Consider the following 6000-nt stretch of genomic DNA (forward strand, 5'->3'; position numbering starts at 1 on the left):
AGAGTCATGTACCCTATACCTTCATTAGAATAGAATATTTCTTATTATAATATTTATTCTTCATTAATTGTTAACCAATCAGTCACACTCAATCTTCTGAGAGCATATAAGCCTTAAATGGTTCCATGATTTGTTTTTGGCTAAGAGAGACAGCCAAGTAACTACCCTTTTATTAATAATATGCTAGCATCATTAATAAAATGATTAATTACCCAGAAATTATGTCTCTTGAACTTTATATACATTACAGCTGTCCAATGAGCAATTGGTGCAATATAACTTGAATTCAGAAAATAAATTAGGGATGGATGTGTAAATGTTCCAGCCATCTGCATATAAATTATAATTAAATCCATAGAAAGTCACAGAGAGATGTTACAGAAAGAGAACAGGACAGAACTTCTTTGGGGGCCCCCAAGAAGACTGGGGAAGAGTAGTTAAATAGTGGGAAAGAGAACCCAGGGAAATCAGTAACATAGAAGGCAAAGAAATAATGAGGAGAGAGTAGTCGACAGTATCAAAAACTATAGAGGTGTCAAGTAGAAGGAGGAGAAACAAGAAGTCATCAGATTTAGAAGCTAAGAGATCACTGGTAATCTTAGAGAAAGTAGTTTTAGCAAAGTGCTGGCATGAGAAGCCAAATTGCAAGGGGCAGAGAAGGGAGTAAAAGATGAGGATGTGGTAGCATCAATTATAGGTTATTTTTTCTAGGAGATTGGCAGGTAGAGAAAAGAAAAAGGTGGGATGATAGCTTAAGGAGATAATAGGATCAAATAAATACATTTTTAAAGTATGAGGAGGCCTGGGTTTATTTGCCAGCAGCAGGGAACCAATCAGTCGATAAGGAGCTATTGAAGATGAGAGAGGAAAAGATGGTGTGATTTAAAGGGCAGGTTCCCAGAGAAAATAGGAGAGAATGGGATCAAATGTATAGCAAGATTGGTCTTTGCAATGAGAAACACCAAACACAACTCAGAGAAGAGAATGGGAGATGATATAGAGGAGATCTGAGGCATGAAGTTAGGGACAAGAGGGAATTCTCTATAAATAGACAAGGGGACAAGGGACTTAAGGGTAAAAGCTATACCTTTATAGCTGACATAATTAACAGTAAAGTCAAGGGAGGAAAAAATGGTGGTAGTCTAGGAAAAGAGAAATGCAAAGGGATTGGAGTTTATAATGAGGATAAAATAGGTTAGAAAGAAGGAGAAAAGGAAAGATAAGAGATTATGATAAACAGGAAAAGTTTCAGATTTCATGATCAATGACAAAGCACATTTGTTGTTGGTAGTCAAATTAAGGGTATAATGAGTGACCAATGTGAGTGACTTGCACAAAATGAAGCTGTAAACCTGTAAACCTGGGAACTTAAAAGAGTTTAATAAACATGAAAGCCAAGGTGTTCGAGGTAACAGTAACATAATTTTGAAGTTTATAATAAAGAAGTAAGATGTTTGAGTTGAATTGATAGTGAACTTGAAATAGTTGAGAGAATGACTTGAAAATGAATTTCTGCAAGAATCTGGATAGGGCAATATAAAAAGGCATGAATTTCAGATGATGAGAAGTTGCTGAGTAAGAGGCTCACAGCAATGCTTCAGAAGTCATATTGAGCAAAAAAGGATATGTCTACATCTCCTAGCCCAATGTATTGGCAAATAATCAAAATGGGAAGGAAAATCCAGAGATACTGTGCCAACCAGAAGGAGCCAGTTTTCCAAAGATACAAGAAGAAGGAAAGATTGTAACGGGTTTGGGATGTAGAGAAGTTTATAAAAATCCCAGAGAGAACAATGGAAAGAGAGAGTAGGTCATAATAGAAACTTGAAAGTTTAAGAATCAAGAAAAAGTGTTGTTTGAACCTTAGAAAACTCTAAGTTTCTTCCATAGAAATTAAAATAGACAAGGATGAGAGTTTGCTAGTCAAAGGATTGAAATATTAAACTAGTAAGTTTTCTACCTTTCAAGGATCCTGTAATAATGGAAGGAACCCTAAGCTTTTCTTCTCACAAACACCGGTAAAGAAAGAGTCGAATCCCTAGGGAGATTAGGACCTGGATCTATGTCAGTAAATATCTGATGTAAAAACCCTTTTCACCTAAACAGGCCTTCTTCATTCTGTGTTTATGGAAATAATTTTTTAAATCCATTCATAGAATTTTACATTTATCTTTGATAAATGTAATATTATTTATAACATGAATTATAATTGTCAGACGTTAATGGGAACTCTCCTGCTTAGTTTCATGCCCACAAGGATAAAGCAGAGGACCTGATCTTCATTGAAGGAAACCTGGACTTTAGGGAAGAATTTTAACTTGGATATGAGGATTTCATTAAGGTACAAATTCAAAAAGAAAGGAAGATAGAAAAGAAGCCACATTGAAAAACAAAAAAAACAAAAAACGAAGCTTTGAAGGAAGTCATAAAGATTATGAGTAGGACAATATGGCAGTTATTTGATTTTTGTTTTAAAAACAATGATAATGTTGATTTAACTGTAGTTTTCAGAACAGAGGTGGAAAGTGAGCCATCAGGGTGGAAAATGGCTAGGAAAAATATGAACCTGGATGGTCTTGGACATTGCATGGTTTAGTTACTTAGCAATGCCTAGGAATGATCGCTGGTGTCCCAGTTTAGAATATGATGGGATAGCAGTAGCGAGAGTAAGAGAGAGTAGCAAGAGAGGAATTAATATGAATTGTTAACTGGGCTCAATGTCTGGGAGTGCTGGGGAATTCCCTGAGCCATGAGGAGACAAAGATGGAAAAGTAAAATGAAAGGAAAAGGCAAAGGAATGGTGCTGCTACAGTATTCCTAAATATGTGAGGTCCCAGCAGGATCTAAATAGCCTCAAATCCAAACAGAGTGTGTGATAGCCTGCCCTAAAGAGATGTCCATTTTGGTAGCTGCAAATATGTTGTGAGGAAACATGGGACCCATAGATAGTTTGCTCACACCATATGCCCATGCACTGAAATAGCTTCTCCACATCTGTGTAAGGTTTTCCCAGGAGGATCCAATGTCATTTTCTCATCATGGAAATTGTAGGAAGTTATGTCTACTTGTATGGGCAGAGAATGATTCTACTACTTGGCTTTCTTTGTTATTTACAATACTTTCTCTTTTTTTTTTTTCAACTGGATCAATGTTGCTTGTATGGTCTTGATAATAGACAATTATGCAGGATGGAGGCTCAGGCCTTGTGTAACTGATAACTCAGAACACTGCATCTAAGAAAAGCACTAAAAGACTCTAGTTCCAGAAGTCTCAGGGATTTCAAGGACTTTCCTTTTATATGTTGATCTTACCCATTGTAACTTATAGAGAACATTTCAATTCTTTTATTTTAATTTGTGCACAATCCCCACACAATCTGAGTGGCCTGATATTTCTGCTATCTCCTCCTTATGTAGAGAAATGTTGCCATACAGAAGGGTGGAGCTGGAAGATAGCCGATTAGTAACTTTTTCCCTAGTCCTTTAACTCTAAGTTTCAAAAAGAAAAAAATAAAAAGAAATATTCACCGGATGTAGAGCAAGTACAGCTTAATCCACAAGACAAAGGAGCAAAACCCAGTAAAAATGTAAAGTCTTTTGAATGAACACCAGAGAACACAGCCTAGCTCTCCCATCAGACTTTATCTTGCCAGTATGTTACTGGGGACTATCATGGCACTCTACCTGTAATGTAGAGCATAATCCCTGCTTTCCACAGGATGCTATGCTATCAAATACTGACTTCCTAGTCATATAAGGATAAAAGGGGAAAAGGCTAAAACATATAACTTGCTAACCCTAGGTTAGAGATGTCCAAGTCCTCAGGGATTCTCTAAGATATACCCTCCCTACAGCCCCCATATCCTGAGAAAAACAGCGTCTAATTCACCCCAGCCAGGAGAAGAAGGCAGGGATGGTGAGGAGGAAAACTGAAGTGAGAAATTATGGCGAGAGACCAACATGAACTGCTGCACTGAACCTGAAAAAAGGCCACCTAAACTCAGATCCAAGAACAGCATTCTCAGGTCAGCGAGTAGGTGAGCACCCCCTTGGAGTATACTCAGGTCAGAAAGCCAGGCCAGCACACCTTATATTCCCTAACACCAGATATCTTAGGTAACCTTACATTCTAGCCACAGAAGTAAGGCCCCCTTCCAGAAAACAAGGAGGAACCAGAAAGAAAATGACAGCATAATTTTTAAAAATTTGGAAAACCAAAGATTTCAAGGGAAGAGTCTTTATTAAAAACCCAAAACTGAAGCAAATGATTCCTGTGTCAAACCAAAGAAACATTTTACCATTTCCTGAGAGTAGGTAAAGATTCTATCAATCTCTCTGGGTCTAATAATTACATAAATTCCAACTTATCAAGAATCCAATGAACCAAAAAGCTCATAATCAAAATTGTTTTCTCATTACCATAAACTTGAAGTACTTAGAGATCCCGAAGTACCAGCTGGAGCCTGTGACTCTAGTCCTTGCTTTGCCATTAATCAGTCATCTGAATTTAGATGTCATTTTGCCACTCTGGGACTCAGTTTCCTCATCATTTACATGGGGATAATAATATTTCACTCCTAAACTCACTGATGAAACTACCTAAAATACATCATAACTTTTTTGGCCTGTTTTACAATTTTGTTTTGAGACTTAAATAATACAAAAGAAATTTAGTTGCTTCAAAAATGCTAAAAGCTCTATAAAGTCAATCAGGTGATATTTATTTAATGCCTACTGCATACTTGCTACCATGCTATGTAGTAAAAGATAAAAAATAATAAGTATACTGGGAGAGCACAAGTTATGGAGTCATCAAGCTTATGTTCCAGCTCTCCCTCTGACAGACAAGTATGATCTTGAGCAAGTCATAGCCTATATGTGGGCTTCAGTTTTTTCATCTATGAAATGAGGGAAGTTTGACTAGACAATTATTTTATCTCCTTTCCAGCTCTGTATCTATGATCCTATGTCTCCTGTTATCAAAGAATTTACTCTTCAAGAAATTTAATAAATTAGAGTAAGAAATACAAAACAATAACCAATTAAATGCTAAATTGTTTTATAGATGCAAAATACAATTCATATTATTTGGATATTGGCAATTCACTTGCAACATCCAGAAAATCCATGATATTCTATATACTCCCATTCTTTCCATTCTCTATATTCCCATTTTCTACCATATTGGATAAATGGGAATTGACTATATAACTCTCGAACTGTCATTGTTAGCCACAGCTCACAGTTAGTGAAAATGTTGGCTACAATATCACTAGTATTGGAGATGGCTGAAACGATCCAGTCTCATTTGAGCACAGATGGGTCTTGGCTATTTTAGGAGAAACTGGATGACCGCTTTCCTGGAATGTGGGAGAGGGGATTAATGTTCCTACCAGGTGTTGAACTAGATGGCTTTTGAGGTCCCTTTCAGCTCTGGGGTCCTGTTGATTCTTTGATTCTATCATCCAATGATTTGGTAGCCATTTGCTTGCAATAATGAGAGCCCTGGCTGGCAGTCTTCTGGCCCACAGTGCCAACCGGCCCAGATGCACTTACCCAGAGAAGCTGTATTATGATAAATGGATGCTCAGGCTGCTACTTACACAGCAATAAAAGCAGCTCCTTAATTCAGGAGGCAAACTGTGGGTGAGCTGCTGCTATTCACCTTCTGAGCTTAACAAGGTACACCACTGGGCAGAAATAATTTCCCTGGATGTGCTCCAAAGAATAAGTCATCTGGTGAAGGTAAACGTTTGTACTAGAGCTGAAATTGCTGTTGGAATTATATTTTCAGTTAGGGGCACAGTCTTTTAATAAGAGGCTTTGCATAGCATGTATGCTTCACTTGAAATAATGGTTTTTAGCCACAATTTCCCAACTGAATTTCACACTCCATTGCAAGGAGATGAAGGACCCTGCTTTGTTTGTTGCTGACTTTGTCCAACTAGCAGGATATACGGGAGAATCCCCCACACCCTTTACTTCTGATAGAATGTAAGCT

This window comes from Sarcophilus harrisii, chromosome 2 (assembly GCF_902635505.1).
Source record: "Sarcophilus harrisii chromosome 2, mSarHar1.11, whole genome shotgun sequence".
NCBI lineage: Eukaryota > Metazoa > Chordata > Mammalia > Dasyuromorphia > Dasyuridae > Sarcophilus > Sarcophilus harrisii.